General features: G+C 37.2%; 1 pseudogene; it reads left to right on the top strand.

Moving 5' to 3' along the window:
• The first annotated feature begins 831 nt into the window (after window positions 1-831).
• LOC149224690 (phosphate metabolism protein 8-like) overlaps window positions 832-13,697 on the top strand; it is a 59,910-nt pseudogene continuing 47,044 nt past the window's right edge.

The raw sequence follows: 13,697 nt of genomic DNA, 5'->3' as shown, positions 1-13,697 counted from the left end.
AATCCCAGATCAGTCATTTTTTGGACTTCCATCTTCCACTATTCACATACTTGTCCCTATTCATACAATGAATTCATTGACCAGTTTGTCCACCCTGTGACCACCATGCTGACAGGAAGTCCTCCTCCTAGGATTAGTGATGAAATCAAGAGAATCCTTCAACTGTCAAAGCAGTACAAGATAGGTGACTGGTACTTGTACCAGAATCACACTGAGATCTGAATCTATGGTTGTGAACTCCCTCCTTTCAAACTGCCTAAGTATGTTCCTATGAGATTGTTTGCCCTGGAATATTATAGGCAAATGTTAAACTCTAATCAAATTCATTTCACCAAGGCAAAGAAAAAAGACCAATTAAGGATTAAAGACCACTTAGGCCCGTTTGTGTGCAACAATAGAGAAGCAGGGAAAAGAGCAGAAGAAATCATAGAAACAAAAAAGAGGCTAAAGAAAAGCTTTGCTTGGAAATATGATCCATAAGGTTTCATTTGTGATAGGAGAATGAAACATAAGTTGTCACCCTATATCCATCACAGAATCCCTAAGATAGAACGGTATGAAAATATCGATGAATGGAGGGAAGGAGCTCTAGTTGAAATGGTTAGTGATAAAGTTGAGGTAAAGAATGTGATGAAAGACTTAGAAAAGATACTTGACCTAGACTCTTGTGAATAGGTACCAGTTGAATCTACTCAAAGGCCAACACCAGAGCCTAGTGCCTCTACAGCAGAGACTTCTCAAAGGCACACACAGGAAACTATTGCTCCCCCAGCAGAACCACCACAAGAACAAGACCAGGGAACAAGTACTCCAACATCAGAACAACCAGAGATGTCAGAGCGGCCTGAAACCTCTGAAGAACAAGCTCCATCACAGCCTCATCCAACTCAGGTTAATATGGGAAATCCCCCAATTGTGCATACTCCTCTGAATGAAGAAAAAAACTTGAAAAGAGACAGGGAAGTAGCTACCCCTGCCAGTGTTCCTTCAGACCAGCCCAGTGCTAAGAGGCACAAGCTAAATCCATATTCAGAGGAAGACTTCTTTGAGGAAACAACAGGGAGTTTGAGAAAAGAAGGTGGAGAAAGTATACATACTTTCCCAACAGGTGGGACACCTTCCAATTCACAAAGACAAGAGCTTGAAAGACAACAAAGTGTAGAAGTTTCATCTTTCAGATCTTCATCTGAGAAGATCATAGACATAAAAGGAAAATTCAAGGAGATAAAGACCAAGAATGAGCAGCTGAAGGCCCAAGCCTATGCTCAATACTTGAAGATGGCCCCTACAAATCAAACTAGATTGATTTCAGCTTATGACATCAAAGAAGGCAAAATGCAGATGAGCTTTCTAAAGCCCACAGTACAGCAACCCAAGTCATTTGCAGACTACCTCAAGACTGATTTTGAGGTCTTAGCTAAAGATATCCACCCCATAGATCAGATATAACTGCATAAGAAAACAGGGGAGATGGTTTATTCTACACTAATAAGCAAAGCAATGATGGCACATAGGTTGAAAAATTCACTGGAAAACACTACTGCCCAATTGCAACTAGAAAAGTCCTCCTCAAAGGCAAAGGACAACAAAATCAAATCATTGGAAGAATTGATTATTGACTTGGGCCATAACCCAAAAGATATCAAGGTTGCAGAGAGCCTAATAAAGAAAAAGAATGAAGATATAGCTGCACTGAGAAAGCAGCTGAAATTGTCACAACTCATTCACCCTCAGACTGCTGAAGTGATTGAGAAGAAAAATGAAGAAGAGCTTATGGACTTGGTCCTTAAGCTAAATGAGCAACTAAAAGAGACAGAGCAAGAATTAGAGAAAACACTACAAAGCAGGGAGAGTGAGTCAACCACACAGCCTCAAAATGTAGTGCCAGTGGTTTCTACAGCAGTCCCTTCTACATTGGCAACTGCTTTAGCACCAAATGTCCCTTTGGCAACAACTGCAACTATAGAAGTAACAGGTACAGGTACATCACAGGCAAGAACCTCAAATCAGAGCACAAAAGAGTTGATCAGGTCCATGGAGGAAATGAAGCTTCAAGTCACTGAACTGCAAAAAGTAAAAGAGAAATTCATCACTTTAGAGAAAAAATATGATGTATCAAAATTCAATTTTTCCGAAGAGATGAGAAAAAACAAAGGCTTGACTCAACAGATTAAAACACTGAAAAAAGATCTTACATTTAAAAAACATTTGACTAATATCAAAAATATATTATGGACCGATATCATTGATTCAATCAATGATATTTGGTCATCAATTAAAATCATTTTTGAACAAATTGACTTAGTGAAAGTTGCTCTTCAAGAGATTGAAAAAACCAAGGAAGAATTAGGAAGGAAGCCTAAAGAAGCTATCATATTAATAAACTTTCTAAACATTAGAAACAGGCATCAATTGGAACAATTAAACATTGAGGATAGGACTGCTACCATCCTCGAAATAAAGAAAGTATTGACCAAAAGGAGTCTAATGCAAGGCCTGGAATGCAAATGTCAAAATATGCAGGAAGACATAAATGAGTTTATGGAGAAATTTGGCATCTTACAAAGTAAAGGACTTCCAAGTCCTTTAGTCATCAATGACAAGCTAATGTTTCAAAATGATTATGTCAACAAATTACATCAGCAAGCTAACAGTCAGGCCAGTTCATCTGCAGTCAAGGCATTGCCCACAGGGAGAGTTCTCTATGATAGTTTGGAGAACCTTTTTTACATTGAGCATGAAGTGAAGCACTTATTTCCAATGCAACCAAATTTTGTAAAATATACAGAAGCAGATGAAATCTACAAAAAATTGACAAGGACAAGAATACCGAGAGATGATTGGTGGACCAGCATGACAGACATCTTATGATTTACCATGGTAAAAAGTGAAGTAAATTGAAGTATTTACCATAGTCAATTTTGGTAAAAAATGATGAATGATGGTAAAACATGTAAAGAGTATCAGTCACAGGTAAAAGAGTATCAGTGAAAAACTAAAATCAATCATCCAGCACAAAATTACGAGCAAGACATCAAGATGCATATTCATAGGACCTGCCTCCACCTCCTTCAACAAAAACAGAGACAGCAACAAGCAGTTCACATTTAGTTTCTACTTTCGAGACCATCTGTCTCTATATTCATGTAAAAGATATTTAGTTTTCCTAGAATGTTTCTCTTTTAGTTAAGAGATATTTTAATGTAAATTTTGTATAAGTACTTCTTTATTCGAAGTGCTGTGGTGTGGATTCTTAGACATTTCTGTAGACAATTTACTTTTGGAATTGAAGTGTTGTTGAACAACTTTTGTATGGCTGGCTGGAACAAAGTAATAAAGCAAATGAATTTTACAAGATACCTGTGTCAAACGAGAAACAAATAAGTATTCTATATCTTGTGTTTTTATAGTTTTCTGGTTTAATCAATATTCATATATGTTTCCTATCTGAATGATAAATGAAAATTTATATTTCAGAAAGAGCTTTACTGCATTCTGTCTTTAAAATCGTTTATTTTCTCAATGTTTTCTTCCAAGCTATTATAGGTAGGGAATTCTTAACTGCTCCCTACTTTCATAGTTTATCACTGTGACCATTTAACAAAGAATACTTAATTTCTTTTTGTTAATGAGCACCCTCTTTCTTTCATCTTGGATTTTGTTGAAGGATTCTTGATTGCCCTTCCTCCCTGTTCAAGACCATCTCACCCTTTTAAGCTATCATTTGTCTTTTGTTTAGCTATCTTGCCCTGTGAAACTCTCCTTTGTTAAATCAACCTGATCCAGTTAAGCCATCTTCAGTTGACTCCATAGCCCAATGGCCTGAAATACCTTGTTCTATCCATCTGCTCCTAAATTCCACCACCAAACAAAATCAAAACCCCCCAAAGCTTTCATAACTAGCCTAATATCCCATAAACAAAGCTAAATCATAAAGAGAGAACCCTCTCTGAGTACAGATTGACTAGATTATGTACTTAAAAGATTGGTTTGTGGTTACCTTGGACCCCTTTCCTTCTTCTAACAACTTCAAGGAAAATCTGAGTGATAACATAGTGGCGACCATACTGGGGAAGGACAATTCCTCAGTCAAAACAAATCTTTAAGAAAATTTAAACCTTAAATCTAAAAGCATCTTAAAGAAATCATAGAAGTTGTTTTTGATATCCGTTAAGAAAACCAAAAACAAAACCCAAAAATCTGGCTTCAGAAAGGACTCGTTACACTAGAGCTAATCCTGATCCCAATCCACCACAAGTGTTTGAGAACCCCAATCTGATCCCCAAAATTCTTAGAAGACAAGAAAGTTATGTTAGTCCTCGACCCACATTCATATCCTCATCTTGTCCTATTAAGTGGATTTACGTCGAAGACCTACCCTTTGATGAATACTTTGGAAACTCTTTGTTTAGAACTTCATCCGATTCTGAATTAGTAGACCTAGTCCAAGACCCAAAGTTCATCCGAGAACTAGAAATCCAAGCAGCCAATTTGTCAATTGATAGACATTTGCAGAACTCACCACAATCTAATCTTACCACTGAAGGAACCCATAATCCCTCTGTAATCACTTCTGTTTCTGCAAGCTCATTATTATTCCCTGATATCTCTCAACCTCAAACCACTCCACATCTGACCATCACCTCCAACTCTCCATCCACTATCATTCCAACCCCAGCTTTTGTTTCACCATTACCAATAGTAATGGCCAATAGATATGCCCCCTGATACTACCAGCAAACTTAGGTGCCATGCCCTAGGACTACCAAAGTAAGATCACTACTTTTGATGGCATTGGAACCTATACAGCCCAGCAACACACCAAGAAGATGACTAAGTATTTTGAAATTTATGAAATAGATATTGTTGATGTTCAAAAGAGAATATTTGTTCAAAGTTTCTCTGGGGAATTTAGAACTTGGTTCAGAGCCTTAACAGCAAATAGTATAGACAGCCTAAGAACTCTCTATCAGCAATTCCTGAATGGGTGGGAGAAAAGGAAAGACCCCCTTCAAATTCTATCTGAATACGGAAACCTAAGAAGAGGACCACAAGAAACTATGCAGGACTATTGCACTAGATTCAACAGTGTGTATAATGCCATCCCACTATATCTTAGACCCCCACCTAGTTTAGCTTTAATCAAATTCCTAGATGGATTTGATTCTGATATGGCTTTCCAGCTGAGAGAATGAAACCCCCCTACTTTGGAAGATATGCAAAGCATAACAGTCAGTGTTGAAGCCAACCTGCTATCTAAAAGAGCCAAGGCTGGGAATGAAAGGAGGATACCATTAAAGGAAGAAATCTCACCCTTTGAATAAAAGCTAGATGCCATAATTAAAGGAATGGATAGACTAGGAGACAGAGTGGAGACAATTCAAAGGAAATCTCCTTGGGATAGCCAGAAAGCCAATACAGGGAGAAATCCTAATTTCAAGAAAAATCAAAACCTGAACATTAGAAAGAATGGTCCTAACCAAAACATTAGACCCCCTTTCCAGGAGAACTATGCAGAAGCTTCCCACTCCAAAGGCCCAGAAGAAGATACTCAAATTAATCTGATGGGGCTTGATGATGAAGGAGAAGTTTTCTTATCCCAAGATGATCAAGAGGCCCACATACTTAAATAGTTCCAAACCCAATCAGGGGAATCGTTCGACTTTAGAGAAGGATATGACTCAGCCATCTTTGAGGTGCACAAGCAATACAATCTAAGAAGTAGGAGAATTGATGTCCCTGAAACGAACAAGAAAACGGTTCCAAATCAGCCCAAAAAAGGTAAGACAGTAATCAGACCTGTACAAATTCTTTCTAGATCAAACACTAATCCTTCTAACCCCATAATTGAAGATGTCTCTAATAATCAACCAAACAATAAACAGCCCTCCACTTCCCTTCCTTCCAAGGAAACTGTGGAAGAACCTCCAAAGGTTGATCTAGGAGAATCAGCAAATCATGATTCTACTCCTAAAAAGGAGAAAAACATAGAAAACACAGAAAACAGAGAGAATACTGCTACTCGAAATCCAAAGGTCCAAATAGAAAAACCCTTTAATCTGGAAACAGAAGTATGTAAGCTAAAAATTTCTATCCCATTATCTGAATTAGCTAAACATGATGCCTACCGAACTCAAATCAATAGATCACTAAAAATTACTAGAACTGAAGACTCAGTTAATCTTTTTGATGACCAGCCCGAATTAATCTTTGGCCCAGAAGTGAATGGAAAACCATTGGAAGGAGGAATTCCTCCCTTCTATGTGAGCTTAAACATACATGATAAGGTTCTTCACAATGCCATGTTTGACTCTGGGGCATCTCATAACCTCATGCCCAAGTCTGTAATGGAAAAGCTAGACCTAGACATCACTAGACCATACAAAGATTTGTTTTCTTTTGATTCTAGTCAGGTGAGATGTTTAGGACTGATAAAAGACTTGTGTGTTTCATTGGTTCAATACCCTGCAAAAACAATTTTAATGGACATAGTGGTAGCAGATATACCACCTAAATATGGCATGTTATTGTCCAGATCCTGGGGTGCTAAGCTTCAGGGATCTCTTCAATTGGATATGTCATATGCCACTATATCAGTTTTTGGACAACCAAAGAAACTATACAGAGAAACATTGATGAAATACGTAGTAAGTAGTCAGGAAAGACCCCAAAATTTCCCCATCTACTCAGTACACTCTGATATGGATTTGTTCATTCTTTACAATGCAGAAACCAGTCCTTCCAATACTTTAGAGGTTTTAGCAGCAAAACCAAAAGAAATTGAAAAAGAAAAATCAAGTGTTCATATTCAGGAAATATCAGATAACAAAGAAAAGTCAGATGAAAATGAAAACCCAGATCCCACGGTAAAACAAGTTCCTACTACCCGAGACACAAATTATGAGCATGAAATCCTTTGGCATTTATAATTTGATGGCTTAGTCAATAAACTAGGAGCAGGAGTAGGAGTTTGGGTGTACAATTTAGAAAATGATCATGTTGAAGGCCATGCCTACACATTAAATTTTAGATGCACCAATAATATGGCAGAATATGAGGCTCTCTTGTTGGGTCTTAAACTTGTTAAAAAATTAGGAGCAATCAGGGTGTCTATCATAGGAGATTCAGAATTAATAATTAAACAGATTAAAGGAACTTACTCAACTAGGGATCCTAGACTAGGATATTATAGAGGAACAGTCATAGAAATTCTCAACATTTTTTTGGAAACCCAGCTTGCAACTATCCCTAGAAAACACAACATGCAAGCCCATAGTCTGGCCATGTTTGCCAGCACCTGCAAATTACCTTTTCAACCTAATCATCAATATACTACTGAGATTAGGCATAGACCAGCCATCCCTGATAATCTGAAGAACTGGCAAGTTTTTTATAGTGATAAGCAAATCAATAATTTTTAACTTTAGATGAAGAGTTTTCTAACATTAACATAGATGTTGATACAGTTATTAGTTCTAACCAAATAAATGAGGTAGAAATTAACATTTCAGAATAAAATTCAATAAATATGCTTCATCCCACAAAATTCACACAAAAAGAAATTCAAGACCTGAAACAAATAAACCTAGATGAAATAATTGAAGAAGAAATAGAGGTTATCAACCTAAAGGACAATCATTTACCCAAAGGATTGACTCCTCTAGAAGATTTGTTTGACTCCAATGACATTCCCAAGAAACCTAAAATGGAGCCATTAAAAGTAGATATCGAAGAGTACAACTTAGGAACATAGGATAATCCAAAAATGATAAAATTGTCAAAATCTTTACCTCCTGATCAAAAGCTAAAGTATGTTGAACTTATGAGGGAATTCCAGGATGTCTTTGCCTGGAGTTACGAAGATTTGAAGTCCTATGACACCTCTATCATTCAACACACTATACCTCTGAAAGAAAATCAAAAGCCCTTTAAACAGAAACTCAGAAGAATTAACCCTGTGCTATTACCATCAATTGAGAAAGAAATCAAACACATGTATGAAGCAGGGATTATTGCCCCTATTAGATTTTCAGAGTGGGTGTCTAACTTGGTACCTACTAGGAAGAAAACTGGGGAAATAAGGTTATGTGTTGATCTAAGAAATGTAAATAAGGTCTCTCTTAAAGATAACTATCCTTTACCCAAAATGGATCATATTTTGCAAAGGGTAGTGGGTTCTTCTAGAATTTCACTTTTAGATGGGTTTTCAGGATATAACCAAATCTTGGTTCATCCTGATGACCAAGAGAAAATTGCTTTTACAACACCATGGGGTACTTTCATGTACATCAAAATGCCATTTGGACTAAAAAATGCAAGAGAAACCTTCCAAAGGGCAATGGACATTGCATTTGCCAAAGAAATTCATGATTTTCTTGTTATATATCTAGATGATCTAACTGTTTTTTCTAAATCAGATCAACAACACTTGGACCATCTCAGGCAAGTCTTTTTAAAATGCAGAAAATATGGCATTTCTTTGAATCCAAAGAAGTCCTTGTTTGGTCTGGAGGAGGGTAAACTTTAGGTCACATTATTTCCAAAGATGGCATTCGAATTGACCCTTCCAGGATCGAAGCTATTTTACAGATACCCCATCCAAGAAGTATTAAAGAACTTCAGGCTTTCCTAGGGAAGATAAATTTTTTAAGAAGATTTATTTCTAACTTAGCTAAACTCATTAGATTACTAAATAACATGCTAAAAAAGGATTCAAGTATCAAATGGACAGTAGAGGCCAAGCAATCATTTGAAGAAATCAAAATGGCCTTAACCAGAACACCAGTCCTCACGAGTCCACAATTTGATAGAGACTTCATCATTTTTTCTTTTGCATCAGAACACACCATAGCTGCAGTTTTATTACAAAAGGATGATCAGGGATGTGAAAAACCTATAGCCTTTTTTAGTAAAGCACTCAGAGATGCATCATTAAAATACAAAATAATGGAGAAACAAGCTTTTTCACTAGTAAAAGCTATTAAAGATTTCAGAGTCTACATATTATACTCTCATGTAATAGCTTATGTTCCTAATGCAATAGTCAAAGACATCCTAACTCAGGATGGAGTTGATGGTAAAAGAGGAAAATGGATAGCTACCATCTTAGAGTATGATATAGAGATAAAACCTACCAAGCTAATAAAAGGTCAGGGATTGGCTAAACTCATGGCAGAAACTAATTGTCAAGCCCTAGACATAAATGAACTGGATAACGAGCAAGAGATGGCGACTCCACAAATCAGCTAGGCCTTTTCAGATTCACCTTGGTATGCTGATATAATTTATGTTTTACAAAACCTGCAGGCTCCTCCAGGGTTATCCAGAACCAAGAATAGGTTTTTGAAAATGAAAGCTTCAAAGTTTTGCATCTTGGTTAATACTCTTTTTTGGAAAAAGCATGAAGGAATTTTGTTAAATTGTTTATTAAAATATGAAGTTGACAAGGCTCTGCAAGAATTTCATGTAGGAGACTGTGGTGGACATCTCTATTGGAAGTCAACTGCATACAAGATCCTAAGGGTTGGATTCTACTGGCCAACCTTGTTTGCAAATGTGAAGAGACTTTTAAGTTCTTGCCATAAATGTCAAATCTTTGAAGGCAAAAGAAAATTGTTGCCTTTACCCTTAAAACCCATTTCCACCGAGAAACCTTTTCAACAATGGTGTCTTGACTTCATTGGAGAAATTCATCCACCCTCTTCTAGCCAACACAAATGGATACTCACTGCCACTGACTATTTTACTAAATGGATAGAAGCCATTCCCTCCAGACAAGCCAATGACACTGTGATCACAGGTTTCCTAGAGACCAATATTTTGTCCAGATTTGGTTGTCCCACTAAAATCATTATTGATAATGCTGCAGCCTTCAAGTCAAATAAAATGATTAATTTCTGTAACAAGTATCACATTACACTGGGCCATTACATAGCCTACTACCATCAAGGGAATGGACTGGCAGCATCTTCCAACAAGAGTCTAGTTAATATCATCAAGAAACTGTTGGAAGAAAATAAGAAAACTTGGAACAAAAAATTGATCAATGCTTTGTGGGCAGACATTCTTACAACCAAAAAATCCATTGGAACTAGTCCCTATGAGTTAGTATATGGCATGGAGGTTGTTTTTCCTTCATCATTAGGAGTTCCTGTCATGAAAATACTCCAAGAAGCTCAAGTGGAACCTAATGATATTCAAAGAAGGATAAACTAGACCATCAATTTGCAGCAAACCAGGGAGGAGGTGTACCAAAGATCCCAAGTGTTGTAGGAGAAACTTAAGAAGATATTTGACAGAAGAACCAAGGCAAAAGATTTCTACCTTGGAGATAAAGTGTTAAGATGGGATTCAAGAAGAGAGGACAAGGGGAAACATGGGAAGTTTGACTTCCTGTGGAAAGGACCATACATCATCTATGCTTTCAGAGGAAACAATGCATATTTTCTTAAAGAGTTAGATGGTACAGAAGTAGAAGAAGGACCAGTCAATGGTCGGATGTTGAAGCATTACTTTGATCCTAGTTACTAATGTTACCATGTTCTTCACAGTACATATTATATTTTTTGTAATGTCATAGTGTTGATTGGACAGTAAGATTTTGGAGTTGAAGCCCGAAGAGAAGGCCCTAAGCTTCAAAAGTATTACTGTCATACATATACATAAAGCAACAGGCAAGAGGAAGATTGCAGGGCATAGTCACAGTCATTCAGAGGCCACTAATCTACTGTTCTTGACTTTCCACCAGGAAAAGCCATCCCCAAGTGGAGCCACTGTTATGCCCCTATACCAATAGGTGTCATATATCATGATTGACTTGGTTTAGCTTTGAAATATGTTCATACCTTTACTTGTTGCAAAGGTTTTCCACATTTGTAAAAAAAAACTAAAAAAAATAAAAAATGTAAAGAGGGTATACCCTAGGAAAAGAATAAAAGGGTAAAAAGAATAAAGAAAAGGTCAAAAAAGGAAAGAAAATGAACCCCAACAAAAAGAAAAGACCATGAAAGTGTGCAAGTCTAAATGCCACTACTTTTTTACTTTTGTATAATAAAAAATTGTGTGCAGATTGTCGCCTATTCCACAATTCATGAACAGTCAAATCGTTTAAGCTTGACTAGTTCATATTTTCAATTTCATGTTTTAAAAGTAAAGAATAAAGATCTGACCAAACAGTGTAAACTTGGCAGATAAGTAGATAGGTAGAGTGAAAAAGGAGCTCAACAGTTTAATCTGAGCCCTTGGATGTAATAAGTGTAGACTTAGATAAGCATCACCATGTAAAAAGAGAAAAAAGAAAGTTTGAAAAGGGTTTGCCAGTCTAAGTGCACCCTAATAAAGAAGTGAAAATGCTAGGGTAAAGTAGGTAGGGTAAGTAGATGATGGTTGCAGAATAAATATGTGGTGAATGATAAGTTTAAATGTTTAAATATTTTACTTTCATCACTAGGCAAAGGCATGTATCACATGGAAAGGCACTTCAACATTCAAAGTCAAAATAATTAACTTCCCTACCCATTCCCCTAAAAATCTTCACTAATTCCCTAAGTACTAAAGGTAATTACCAAAGTTAGAGGGGCTCAGAGCATTTCTCTAACTTTTGGAGGGACCGGACCCTCAGCCCAATAATTGGAAATGCCTAAAGTACTTAAGTCCCTTTCATCAACATTGCCCCCCCATAAGATCACTCATTCCTTTGATAAAACTTTTCCTAAGTAAAATCCTATTTTACTTAGGGAAATTGAAACAAATCTGCATAAAAACCCTTTTATACACTTTAGCCTAAGTAATATGTTATACAATGAAACACTTTTGGAAAACATTGGACTTAGCGCTTTCCCATTCACTTTTGTCATATTAACCACTAATGTTTATTATATAATTCCCCTATAAAACAAAATTACCCACGCCCGTATTATATTATTATACAAAACCCCAAATCATTATATATCTCGCCCCTCAGTTAAATATAACCATAAAACAAATAAATAAACGGGATTAATTAACTAATCCGTAGTTAATTAAGAACCCAACCACGCCATCAGTTAATGAGAATTAATTAAGTCATTCGGACTAATTAATAACTCGATAACCAATCGAATCACCCCCGATATGATTAATCTCTTTAATTTATATCAGGCCCGCCCTTTGTATCTGCCAGTCACTTCATCTCCCCGATGACCGTCCGATCGGATCCCGCAAATCCGACGGTCATCGCACATATCGCACGGACCTCTGTGGTCAACTTTTAACATGCGATGGTGAGTGGTTTCATGAATTGTACCGTTGCTACATGTCAAGCAGTGTATGGAATCGCGCGGTCCCGCCCAAATACCACTTACCCTCCAATAGTGGTGCGATGAAACCCGCTTACCGCCTCCTGCTAAAGACAAAATGTCAAGTCGCCTCCCCGCTGACACCACCTGTCCATATCACGAACCCGCCAAAAGCTTTGACTTTGCATAAAAACAAAGTTAAAATAGTTTTCCGTCCTTATTCTGAAAACTCATGCATGCAACCAGAACGTAGAAGTCGACTAGCTCGTACTCCAACCATCAGCCACCCTGAAATTTGCAGTTCGACGCCGCTCCAGTCCACCATTTGCACCCAGTGAACCTGCACTCCATTTCCTGTCACTTAAATACAAGTATTTACCAGTTTCCTTCCAGAAACCCTGTAAATACTTGATTTCCTCTATGATTACATTAAAAAACCCAAAATTCATTACAATTTAGTTGCGGAATTTAGAATTGAAGACTCCCAGGACCCTCTGTTTTCACCAACTCTACTTGAAAACCCCATTTTCCTATCTGAATCCACAAGAACCAGAAATGGAAACCCCCATGGCCCTCAATATACCTCCTATCACTACTCCTCATAGATATTTGGATTATCTTCCCTTAGTAGATAAAGATTTTCAGATAAAAGACCTTGAAACTGATAAAAGCTCCTTGAAAGTATTTTGTCAATGCCGGGACAATTACATGAATGGCTCTGATACCATAGGGCTTTGGGAATAAAATCTCCCAAGGTACATGCTCCCCTCTGTGTGCGTTTTCCCTGACATTATCCATCAATGTCAAGCCAATTATAATCCCACCCTCAGAGCAATAATGTCCCCCAATCAAATTGTTCTCTTCACAATTACTGCAGATTCAATCAATGAAATGCTACAGTTTCAGCCCGGTCAAGACCTCACCCCCATTTCCCTTGGGGAATTACTAGAGAAAGCATCTAAAATGTCCTAGTCTGAACTCAGTCGCCTTTGCCAGAATTTTATGGATAAACAACATCAACCCAAAGATCCTCCTCCCTATGTGGCATCTTTCTTCACAGAGATAGGCAAAAATATAGTCAATATGATAGCTGCAGTCATGGGTTTCAATACTAGTGAGTATGTGGATGAATTGACTCTAGTTTTAATGTCCATTTTTACCTCTGGTCAACCTCCTACTGTCAAATATAACTATGTTGCTTTCATTGCTGAGAAAATCCATGACCAATTCATGAGGCTAGAAAATGAAAAGGTATTCAAGTATTCTATAGTCATATATCACCTTTTCCTTTACTATCAGTCTGACAAGTTCCCATTCTCTGTAAATAAACTTGATACAAAGGGTAATCCTAGATCAGTGATTTTTTAGACTTCCATTCCACTATTCACATACTGTCCCTATTCATACAATGAATTCATTGAC

This window comes from Pinus tabuliformis, chromosome Q, assembly GCF_031772625.1.
Source record: "Pinus tabuliformis cultivar Carrire ecotype Pingquan chromosome Q, CPIR1, whole genome shotgun sequence".
Lineage (NCBI taxonomy): Eukaryota > Viridiplantae > Streptophyta > Pinopsida > Pinales > Pinaceae > Pinus > Pinus tabuliformis.
The sequence above is the reverse complement of the archived record's forward strand: the minus strand, read 5'-3'. Positions and strand labels throughout refer to the sequence as shown.